A 13,469-nucleotide genomic window follows, 5' to 3' on the forward strand; every position below is an offset into this window, starting at 1 on the left:
CTGTGGCCACTGTCACCTGTGTTTCAGCATCTAACCATTTAATCTAACCATAAAGTGACAGGTTGCTTTTTTCTCCAGTTTTGGCAGAGACCATTGTTCTTTATTGTAATTGTGCAGATGATTTGGGAAATGGCTCTAAGTGACTCCAGTTACTGAGATGTGTTCAAAGCTTGCTACAAAGCAATTTTTCATTATAATGCTTATAATGCTAATGGGTTCTATCATAGTGGCCCATTTACAGCACATGGACATTGTCACTAGCAATAGTAAATCATAACCACATTAAAAAAAAAAGGAGCCAATTGACATTAGAACTTTGTACATCAGCAAATATTAATTGAAGTGATGTATATGTTACTTCATTGCATACTTTTTACATTTTTCCCAATTTTCCTCTCAATCTAGTCGTATCCAATTACCTAATTGCATTATGCTTCCTCTCTGCTGATGTTGATCTCCACTCTGGTTGAGGAGAGCGAGACTGACACACGCCCCCCTCAGACACGTATGCAGAAGCCGACTGCATCTTTTCACCTGCACGAGGCATTATCCCTCATCTCTGTGCAGGGGCAATCAACTAATTATAATCACATCAGTTATGAGATCCTAGTATTAAACGAGATGTGTGTAGTTTGGTAAATGAGTAGTATGAAGTAATTTGACTGTATATTTTACTAACCTGGTCACCTGGGAAAAAAGTAGTAAATTGGAATAGTCACAACTAATGGCCACAGTCAGACAAGCTTTACAGCACTATTGGTGTTAAGGCTGTCATGCAAACCAGAAGCTTAGCAGCGATACTGAGCAGAATGCACTACAGGGGCAAGACAAAGCGCTGTGACTGTTCCAATTTACTTTTAGTGTGCTGCTGTGCTTTCTTTCGGCAAGATTCTCAAATCAGTTGCAGAAAATATTGTAAATGACGTGAAAAAATGATCAATTCTGTTGTCAAATCCAAACCAATGTTTGCACTGGCCAGATTTACCAAAAGGATAATTGAACATAAAGTGTTGGAAGCATAGCTGCCCACTAACAAATATATACAACTAACAACCCAGCCAATCCGTGTGCTTAAGTAGACTCAATAGAAGTGAAGCCTTGGCAGAGATACTGAGCAGAATGCACTACAGCAGCAAGACAAAGCACTGTGACTGTTCCAATTCACTTTTAGTGCGCTGCTGTGCTGCGTTTGCAGAAAACACTGTGTACTTGGTAGACTTAGATGGTCTGTCATGCAAAAAAACCTCTTGCTTTTGCTTTTCTCATCCATGTGACCAGCGTCAAATGGTAGCTTAAAGGTGATGATTTTACAGCAGACTTCTGTTTTGCATGACAGACTCTAAGCCAATAGTGATGTAAAGCTTGTCTGACTGTGGCCATTAGTTGTGACTATTCCAAATCACGGCTTTTTCCCCAGGTAAGCTAAGCTAGTAGAATATATATATATATATATATATATATATATATAAATATATATACTAGATATACACTGATTAGCCATAAGATTCAAACCACCTCCTTGTTTCTACACTCACTGCCCATTTTATCAGCTTCACTTACCATATAGAAGCACTTTGTAGTTCTACAATTACTGACTGTTGTCCACCTATTTCTTTACATACCTTTTTAGCCTTCTTTCACCCCGTTCTTCAATGGTCAGGACCCTCACATGACCGTCACAGAGTAGGTATTATTTCAGAATCAGGCTTCTTGTAGGTGGTGGACTATTCTCAGCTCTGCAGTGACAGTGAGGTGTTTAAAAACTCCATCAGCATTGCTGTGTCTGATCCACTCATACCAGCACAACACACACTAACACACCACCACCATGTCATTGTCAATGCAGTGCTGAGAATGATCCACCACCCAAATAATACCTGCTCTGTAGTGGTCCTGGGAAAGTCCTGACCATTGAAGAACAGCATAAAAGGGGGCTATCAAAGCATGCAGAGAAACAGATGGACTACAGTCAGTAATTGTAGACCTACAAAATGCTTCTATATGGTAAGTGGAGCTGATAAAATGGACAGTAAGTGTAGAAACAAGGAGGTGGTTTTAATGTTATGGCTGATCGGTGTATATCATACTACACATATCAGGTTTACAGTTTTTCTCAGTCGATTTGGTACATTTCTCACATCATGATTTACACTGGCATCACAACAAGTGCATTTCTCAAAACAGTTAGTGTTTTTGCCTCAAAAGCAAATATTCATGTCAATCAACTTGTCAGTGCCATCAGAATGTGTAGTCTGTGTGTCATTGCCCATGAACAAGGCAGTCAAAATACTTAGTCATGTTGTCAGTGCAACAGTGTACACTGTAAGTATATTCTGATGGAAACTAGCTAAGCTTTTGATTACAAGAACGCTGCACATTCTGTGGCATATCAATTGAAACGATACGTATTACACACAAAATACAAAATTACACAGAAAACAAAGTTACACATGACTGTATGTGGGACAATGACAGCAAATTGGACTGGAATCAAATGTATACAGTAATATTCTTTTACTGTATTGTTCGCACTGCAATTTGTTGACAAAAAAATCAAATAAAAATTCAGGAAAGATAGACAACTGTTTGGCAAAACGATTGAAGACACAGTTGTTCTTCCAATATTCGGCTGCACCCGGCGACCAGCTTCAGCCATTGTAAGACCATGATTTAAAACATGGTCCACAATTGTTGCCCTTATTTCATCTGGGACAAACCTATGGGCATGGACTCTCCTACCTCTTCCTCTGTTTTGTCCCCTCAGCCTTCCACCACGCAGCCTTACCCCTCTTCTTGGCTGTTCACCCGGTACACGGCCTTGTCTTTCCATTGTGAGACTTTTGACACTGCAATGTTTTGTGTCTATATATGTTTGTCGAATGAAGGTTCATGAGATGCACCTCTGACCTATGGTTGAGAGCTGTTTGACCATTGGTTGATCTAAACCTTCACAAATTCTTCTTCACTGAAAGCCAAGATTCACCTGAGAACAATTTAATCAATTTAGGATAAATTACTAAAATTTACCAAAAAAGTTTCATTGAAATGTACAAATTATGCCTGAGAGATTATAACAACATGTTCAGCACTTTTGCATGTAATGACCTAGGCAATGACCCAAAGCCTAAATGTTTTGGAGGGTAAGACAATTCAACAGACAATCAGTAGAACACATTTTGATAAACATGACATAAGCAATTGATAATATATTATTATTATATTATTATAATATATATTATTGATATATTATTGATAATATATATTAAACTTAGACAGCAAGATAATGGTCATTCTATGAATGAAAAGAGGATTAAAGTTTAAATCATAACAAATGAGTGCCTGTTTAGGACATTTGTAACACTTGTTTACCAGATTAGCTGATTTATTAAAAGAACCAATGTAAAATTAAAAATGATTTGTTCCGACATGCTGACATCACTACGTTGGAGTATGGGTAAATTACAGCACAGTACTTTGAAGCAATAAAGAAAAACTGAAATACGGTCTTTCAATAAAGGCAAAGGTGAATATTTGTCTGGAATATCTGCAACACCTACTGAAGCTGATTACTGCATGGTAGTCCAGTTGACAATAATGATATACTGTTCTAACACACACACACACACACACACACATACAGACACACACAGCGGCCTATTCATTTCATTCATTGTCTTGTTACAATTAAAAAACTCTCCTGAATGTCATAGACGTTCTTGCTGTTGTTTAATTAACTGCAGCACTTTTCTTCTTGCTGCAGGATAAGAGAAAAAAAATGTCTCAGATCATAAATCATAAAGCTGTGAATGCATGTTAGCGATGCAAATGCAGGTTCTTTGTGCACAAACCTCATTAAATACCTTGTCTTATTTAATAATTTATACGCCTCCGGTTTATTAACTGCTGATCCGTAGCAATTTGAGCATCACCAATCAGTCGCTGCTTGTAAAAATGATCTGCTTATTAAAAGGGTTTTGCCAGCATTGTGCTTCTAAATGTTTGGTATAATTGTGGAGTTTCTAAAGAAAGTTGCTAAAGAAAACCCAAATTAATCAGGGTAATGAACTTTATAATTGATTGTGTTATTTTTATCTCTGGAAAAAGTCAAGAGAATGGTGGCAAGTTTAGCTGAAACACAGACGTTTCCACAAGCGAGTGTAGTGGAAACGGTCCAGTGCCTAAACAACAGACTGTTTGGCCAGAGGGTAAGTCGCCGTTTTAATTAAACTGGAACAGAGTAGCGAGCATCTTAACAAACATTTAATCAATCCATCAAGAACTATAACACAACAGACTAAGGGCCACACCTTCTCAGCTGAAGGCCACTTACAATCATTTCTGATCAACATGATGCCTTAACAGTCTGGTTAATGCAAATGTAATGTATATTCTAATATACACCGATCAGCCATAATATTAAAACCACCTCCTTGTTTCTAAACACACTGTTCATTTTATCAGCTCCACTTACCATATAGGAGCACTTTGTAGTTCTGCAATTACTGACTGTAGTCCATCTGTTTCTCTGCATGCTTTGTTAGCCCCCTTTCATGCTGTTCTTCAATGGTCAGGACCCCCACAGGACCACTACAGAGCAGGTATTATTTGGGTGGTGGATGATTCTCAGCACTGCAGTGACACTGACATGGTGGTGGTGTGTTAGTGTGTGTTGTGCTGGTATGAGTGGATCAGACACAGCAGTGCTGATGGAGTTTTTAAACACCTTTTTGTTACTGCTGGACTGATTATAGTCCACCAACCAAAAATATCCAGCCAACAGTGCCCCGTGGGCAGCGTCCTGTGACCACTGATGAAGGTCTACAAGATGACCAACTAAAACAGCAGCAATAGATGAGCGATCGTCTCTGACTTTACATCTACAAGGTGGACCAACTAGGCAGGAGTGTCTAATAGAGTGGACAGTGAGTGGACATGGTATTTAAAAACTCCAGCAGTGCTGCTGTGTCTGATCCACTCATACCAGCACAACACACACTAACACACCACCACCATGTCAGTGTCACTGCAGTGCTGAGAATGATCCACCACCCAAATAATACCTGCTCTGTGGTGGTCCTGTGGGGGTTGAAGAACAGGGTGAAAGCAGGCTAAAAGGGTATGTAGAGAGACAGATGGACTACAGTCAGTAATTGTAGAACTCTTTGTAGAAGTGCTTCAATATGATAAGTGGAGCTGATAAAATGGACAGTGAGTGTAGAAACAAGGAGGTGGTTTTAATGTTATGGCTCATAAGTGCATATAAAGAGAGAGAGAGAGAGAAAGATAATGAAATTAGAGCTAAAGAAATACTTGTCAGCAGATCAATCCCAGATTGATTAATAATTAAACAATCATGATTTTTTTCCTCTATTGGTTGCTTATAAACTGTAATGATATTTAAAATTCTATTAAATGATGGGGCGTTTGGAGGACTTATCTTATTTTAAGAGCTGCATTATCACTAAAATGATTTAACCGAAATCTGACTCAGCACATTTTACTCTTGGGGGAAGTGGGGTGCACTTCCTCTTCTTTTCTCTCTGTCTTGCTCTCTCTCGCTCTCATATATTTTATAATATCATTTATTTCTCTATTTATTGATCTCGTAATGAACTAATCTTAAAGAATTTATGACATGTAATGTCATTTTGGGGGCAGTGCAGTAGTACAGCTTGAGGCCCCTATCAGAATCCTTGGATTAAATCTTATAGGGGGGATCTGGGGTTGGCATTGTTCCCCTAGATTTTCTCTCTGCACTCCAAGCACAAAGCATGTAAAAGCTATTTTTCAAAGGCTGTTTTATTAGCCATTAGCTAGTGGCAGCTAAGTATAAAAAATTATAATGCTTTGTTTTCTTATTTAAAAATAAGGAGTTGAAGTTGCCAATGCCACATTTGCTAGCACCTCCATGTCATATCAGATACCAGTTTTTCTTAGTGGTCTTTCCCTCACACAAGCAGCTCATAGCTTGAATGATTCCTAGCCATCACAGTCAGGTTTTAAAGCTTTTCTGAAACACACACTTGGCCACAAACCTGAGCTGGTATCAGTTCAGGCCATGGCTTGAGTATTCCTTAAATGTTGATACATTCTTTTGTTTTCTGTGTTGTATATATGAGTGCAAAAATTAAACAAAGCACATTCACTAGCAGTATTATGATAAAGGCTTTCAGAAGCATGTGTAACAAGACCTATGCTAAATGCTAAATGCTAAACTAATCTGAACTCAAAACTATACTAAACACAGTATACAAAACCCTAAGCTAGGCTAACACAAATGAAACAGGAACCTAAATCCAAACCTAAACAAGAACAAACAGGAAGTAACAAGAGCTAACAGGAACAGACAAACATACCAAAATAATGCTAGCGGGAGCACACAGAGGCTGGATCCGTGACAGTATGAGCATGTGTGGGCAGAAAGGAAGCAAAGAGAATCAAGGGATGACACTATCGCTGGTCTATTAGGACCAACCCAAACAGAGAAAAGCATCAGCTGGTCTTTTACTCAAGCTTTCTGAATCCAAGGTTCCTAAATTGGCAGAGACAGTTTGTTTGTTTATTATGATTTTACTGTCATGTTTTACACCCTTGGGTTACATCCATGACAGAAATGGTCATCATTTCACAAGGTTATATCAAACACAGTCATGGACGGCCGCTCAGGTGGCGCAGCGGTAAAAACACATTCCTGGAACCGGAGCTGGGATCTCGAATACATCGTATCGTATCTCAGCTCTGCCTGCCGGCTGAGGCTGAACGGCCACATGAACAACGATTGGCTTGTTGTTCATATGGGCAGGACTAAGCCAGATGGGGTCTCTCTCACATGACTGGTGCAATTACGACCTCTGCTGACTGATTGATGGCGCCTGCACAGAGATGAGAAAAGAGTGCTCTTAGGGTGTGTCCCTCCGTACACGCAGCTAAGCTGCACTGCACTCGTCAAAGTGTAGGTGATAAGATGCATATGGCATGCTACCCACGTGTCGGAGGGGGCGTGGGTTAGCTTCGTTCTCCTCAATCAGAGCAGGGATCGGCATTGGTGGAGAGGAAGCATGATGCAGTGGGGAAATTGGACGCGCTAAAAGGGAGAAAAAGGGAAGAAAATGCATAAAGAAAAAAAAAAAATAAATAAATAAATAAAAAACACAGTCATGGTCAAGGACCTGGACTGAACCCCAGTGAGGCAACAGTGATACCCACTTGCACTTGCCACCATGCCGCCCCGGCAGAGACAGTAAAACACATTCCTCGAAATGCTAAATATAAATCGAAAGATGGCTGCATATCTTTATCTCTATCATAAAGAAAGAAAGACGAACCTCATATCTCAACTAGTTCCAAAGAGGCCTGGATGGCCAGTATGTATGCTGTGTGAGTAAACAACTATCATATAAAAATAAGTTCAAATACACTGTTGATAAATTCTCTTAGACAGCTGAAGTAGGCCTCGACCCAGATGCAGTGTTCTCCTGATTTCTATAAAAGATAGAAACGGCATCAATAACACAGAGGAGTGAAGATCTATTCCCTCAGTGATACTGAGAGGTTTTAATGAGCAGTCTTCCTCAATCTGCTCATGTCCCACTCTCTCGCCTCATGGTTACTCTTAAATAAAAAATGTATATCAGACTTGAAAGAGTAATCAGAGGACACAGATTTAGTAGAGCTTTCCAGACATAATCATGTATTAATAAACATGTTGTGAATTCTGTTTTAAATGGTGTAGTAAAGATAATATTTTATTTAAAAGACCATATATCACGTCATTATCATTTTGATATGAATAAATGTAAGATTTTGATGTTGTCTTTGGAATAGAGACAGTTAGTAGTGGTCTTTTTTCCTAATACACTATTCTTTTTACTTTATTTTTTAACAGCAATTTAAAATTAAAGGCTTTTTTCAGGTTTGTCTCGTAATGTCTGATGGATAAAATGATTTTTTTTGCTGCTATATTTTGCTGCATGTCATCATTTTTTATTTAAGCTCTTTGCTGCAATGGACTGGTGACACGTCCAGGGTATTTCCAGTGTTACCCAGTGGCACTGGGCCTGCCACGACCCTTACAAGGATAAAGAGGTTGATATAGATTAAATAAAAATATATATACACCGATCAGCCACCTCCTTGTTTTTACACTCACTGTCCATTTTATCAGCTCCACCTACCATATAGCAGCACTTTGTAGTTCTACAATTACTGACTGTAGTCCATCTGTTTCTCTGCATGCTTTGTTAGCCCCCTTTCATGCTGTTCTTCAATGGTCAAGACCCCTACAGGAACACCACAGAGCAGGTATTATTTGGGAGGTGGATGATTCTCAGCACTGCAGTGACAATGACATGGTGGTGGTGTGTTAGTGTGTGTTGTGCTGGTATGAGTGGATCAGACACAGCAATGCTGATGGAATTTTTAAACACATCACTGTCACTGCTGGACTGAGAATAGTCCACCAACCAAGAACATCCAGCCAACAGCGCCCCGTGGGCAGCGTCCTGTGACCACTGATGAAGGTCTAGAAGATGACCAACTCAAACAGCATCAATAGATGAGCGATCGTCTCTGACTTTACATCTACAAGGTGGACCAACTAGGTAGGAGTGTCTAATAGAGTGGACAGTGAGTGGACACTATGAAAGCAAGCTAAAAAGGTATGTAGAGAAATAGATGGACTACAGTTAGTAATTGAAAAATGGTAGAAAAGTGCTTCTAAATGGACAGTGAGTGTAGAAACAAGGAGATGGTTTTAATGGTATGGCTGATCAGTGTATATTTCTAGGATTAAATACAATATTATCTACACACCTGATACCCTGGACATACATACTTAATTTGACAAGGGCCAAATGTATATAAACACATATATACATGTACCTATCTATCTAATTGTGTGTGTATGTGTGCGCTTTTATATGTATATACAGTGTATCACAAAAGTGAGTACACCCCTCACATTTCTGCAAATATTTTATTATATCTTTTCATGGGACAACACTATAGACATGAAACTTGGATATAAGTTAGAGTAGTCAGTGTACAACTTGTATAGCAGTGTAGATTTACACAGAAACATTTATAGCAGTGTAGTCTTCTGAAAATAACTCAACACACAGCCATTAATGTCTAAATGGCTGGCAACATAAGTGAGTACACCCCACAGTGAACATGTCCAAATTGTGCCCAAAGTGTCAATATTTTGTGTGACCACCATTATTATCCAGCACTGCCTTAACCCTCCTGGGCATGGAATTCACCAGAGCTGCACAGGTTGCTACTGGAATCCTCTTCCACTCCTCCATGATGACATCACGGAGCTGGTGGATGTTAGACACCTTGAACTCCTCCACCTTCCACTTGAGGATGCGCCACAGGTGCTCAATTGGGTTTAGTCCATCACCTTTACCTTCAGCTTCCTCAGCAAGGCAGTTGTCATCTTGGAGGTTGTGTTTGGGGTCGTTATCCTGTTGGAAAACTGCCATGAGGCCCAGTTTTCGAAGGGAGGGGATCATGCTCTGTTTCAGAATGTCACAGTACATGTTGGAATTCATGTTTCCCTCAATGAACTGCAGCTCCCCAGTGCCAGCAACACTCATGCAGCCCAAGACCATGATGCTACCACCACCATGCTTGACTGTAGGCAAGATACAGTTGTCTTGGTACTTCTCACCAGGGCGCCGCCACACATGCTGGACACCATCTGAGCCAAACAAGTTTATCTTGGTCTCGTCAGACCACAGGGCATTCCAGTAATCCATGTTCTTGGACTGCTTGTCTTCAGCAAACTGTTTGCGGGCTTTCTTGTGCGTCAGCTTGCTTCTGGGATGACGACCATGCAGACCGAGTTGATGCAGTGTGCGGCGTATGGTCTGAGCACTGACAGGCTGACCTCCCACGTCTTCAACCTCTGCAGCAATGCTGGCAGCACTCATGTGTCTACTTTTTAAAGCCAACCTCTGGATATGACGCCGAACACGTGGACTCAACTTCTTTGGTCGACTCTGGCAAAGCCTGTTCCGAGTGGAACCTGTCCTGGAAAACCGCTGTATGACCTTGGCCACCATGCTGTAGCTCAGTTTCAGGGTGTTAGCAATCTTCTTATAGCCCAGACCATCTTTGTGGAGAGCAACAATTCTATTTCTCACATCCTCAGAGAGTTCTTTGCCATGAGGTGCCATGTTGAATATCCAGTGGCCAGTATGAGAGAATTGTACCCAAAACACCAAATTTAACAGCCCTGCTCCCCATTTACACCTGGGACCTTGACACATGACACCAGGGAGGGACAACGACACATTTGGGCACAATTTGGACATGTTCACTGTGGGGTGTACTCACTTATGTTGCCAGCTATTTAGACATTAATGGCTGTGTGTTGAGTTATTTTCAGAAGACAGTAAATCTACACTGCTATACAAGCTGTACACGGACTACTCTAAGTTATATCCAAGTTTCATGTCTATAGTGTTGTCCCATGAAAAGATATAATGAAATATTTGCAGAAATGTGAGGGGTGTACTCACTTAATCAATGTCTTTGATCACTGGGGCACCTAAGTTTCCATTCACCTCTCAAAAGCATGCAGTCAGTGGGTTAGTTTCCTAAGCTGAACAGGAGCGAGAGAATGGATAAAGTTTGCCACCAGTGTTTTCTGGTAATCCCAGTTCAACCATGACCTTCAAAGAGGGTGAAACAGTTATTGAAAATGAATTAATACTTCTGGAGAACATGTGTAGAGGTGTGTATGTGTGTGTATGTGTGTGTTTGTGTGTGTTTAGAAGGACAGTAATGAAGGTTATATCTCTGTTGACATTCACAAGCACTGAGGGAAATGAGCGGTCGTGCCATTGCCTGGGGGAATGCAGTTTTGTTGAGTGAGTCTTTTACCCCGATCGGTGTGAGTCATGAATCCAGTGATCCTACACAGACACGGATCCACACACTGAACAGTATTGTTTTCTCCACACACACTTTACACTCAACTTCCTCTACATGATCAGAACAATGTAATACCCCAAAATTACACACATAGAGTGGATTTAGAAAAGATTTAGAACCCTTGACCTTTTTGGCACACTATTGTGTTGTGGATTTGATTCTGAATCACTAGAGTTTAACAATCAATCTACACTTAATTGCAAACTACTTAATGAAATAAAACATGTTTTTATTATTATTAAAAAAAAATATTATAATAATTTAGACCTTTTGTTGTGGTGCTCCAACTTGTGGTCAGATGCATCCTGTTTGTTTTAAAGATTCTTGAGCTGTGTCTAGAACTCAACCAGAGTCCACCTGTTGCAATATGAATTGGGTGGACATAGTTTGGAATGGCACACTTGGTTCTATAAGGGCCCATGAAGTTCAAAGAACTTTTTTTTCCAAATCAATTTGTGGTGAGGCAAGGATGTAAAACAAGTAGGGCTGTCACATGATTACAATTTTTAATTGAGATTAATCGCGAATAAAGAACCAAATTAATTGCAATTAATCACTAACTAATAACTAAGCACAATTTGAGCAGTTATGCACATTTTTATTGCAAGAACATGTTTACCAATAAAAACATTCATAAAATTTTGATAAAATTATTAAATCTAAATTATTTTTTGTCAGTTATTTAAAATGACAAGTCTGTTCACATTATCTGACAAAAGTGAGGATCTTTTCCTGTTCGTAACCCTGCCACTGAAAACAGGCTCTCATAATATGAACCATTTCTAGATGCAACACCAGTGGCATAACTAGGAGCTCATGGGCCCCAGTGAAAAAAAAAATTGGGCCCCCTCAACAACTTGCACATGCCGATAGCTGATCAGAATGAATTAAAAGTACTCACTCAGAAGTTAGACTTCAAGTCCAAATTCCTGCCTCTGGTATTTTCAATGGGGGGTTTGTGAGGTGAGTGGTTGAGTTCATGTCGTGGCGGACCCCCGCTCCCCCTGTATTACACCCCTGTGCAACACATATAATGTCATGTTGACCCACATCGTTAACTGTTAAAGCATTTATACAGTCCATTGCGATCCATTTAACACCAGTATGCAGTAATGTTCCGTGTACAGTTCATGCGCTTTACATGCAAATTCCTCTGAAAGTTGTCTGTGTTCATTTTGCTTGTATTCGTGCTCGCACATGCCTGACGAGACAAATGCGGCTCTGACCAAAGACGATATTAAAGCGTCAATTAATAACTGTAATTTTGTCTAGTGATGATTTCTCATGCTTTTTGAAAATGATTATTTAAAATACCCACAATATTTAAAATTCACAATATGTAGCAGCAAACTGATGACGCAAACTGAAAAAGACCCGTGTTATCGCTACAGTATAAACACAATGTTGCTGTATAAAGCAGCACAAATTACCACAGAGACACATATTTACGTAGCACAAAAATAGCCCAATAAAAATAAAATCCAAGTGTACAAAAAGATTGTTGATCTTGTTAGTGTTATGGGAGAAATTGAATGTTATGCTTTATATTACTTAAATTATAGTAGAATGGTGTTTTGTGCCCTGAATTCTTAGTTGTATTGTGCTTGAGTGGAGTTAGATAAGCAACATACCTGTTGTTAAGCAGTAAATGGTTGTAAACAGTTGTAAATCAGTAGGGGGTAACCGTTAACAGAATAGAGGTCTAACACCCAATGTCATGTGACCAGAGCAGTATAAAGGGAAAACTATAGCATCTGTTCTGTGTTCTTGTCCAGACACACTGCTGGAGGAACCCACGGACGTGCCAATATATTCTTCAATCCAATCCAGTCAACTATAAACTACAAACTATTTGTTTTTATTTATCATCTCACCATATTTTTCCATGACATTAGCACAGCCCATCTGCCACAGTAGCCTTATTCATTTCAATTCATTTACATCAACCATTGGGAAATTGGGCACAAAGGCAGGAATGCCATAGTCAGGACACCAGTCATGTCTGGCTGAATTCAAACATGGAATTTTTGTGAAGGTGGGCTAGACGCAGTTGTGTAACACATTGGATAAACATAATGCTTCATAGCTTAGCAAAATTAACTCTCAGTTTGTACAGTTAAATTAATTATGCTGTTTTACACAACATCTGGCCATTCCAATTTGTCTTCTGTCTGACTGTTGTACAGAACATCCATCAGACTTGATTTCTATCTCAGCCATGAGATTTACCTCAACAATGTGTTTTCCACACATTCACTTCACCAACTCTCCACCAGGTACTGTACAGCAACACACATACACACAAACAAAGACAGAGGCAAACCCAGCCCGCCAATAATTAAGAAGAGGGAACACTATGCAACCAGTGTGTTCTTGTGCAAGCGAGCAAACACATGTACAGAAGAGTACACATATACAGAAAATACAGCCAATGACTCTGGCCAGGAAAGTGCTTGGAGATTGCAGACAGAAGAGCCTGGGCTGATTGTGCTAATGATTCTATCATTAACGCTAAGTGAAGTTGTGGA

This window comes from Trichomycterus rosablanca, chromosome 6 (genome assembly GCF_030014385.1).
Source record: "Trichomycterus rosablanca isolate fTriRos1 chromosome 6, fTriRos1.hap1, whole genome shotgun sequence".
Taxonomy (NCBI): Eukaryota; Metazoa; Chordata; class Actinopteri; order Siluriformes; family Trichomycteridae; genus Trichomycterus; species Trichomycterus rosablanca.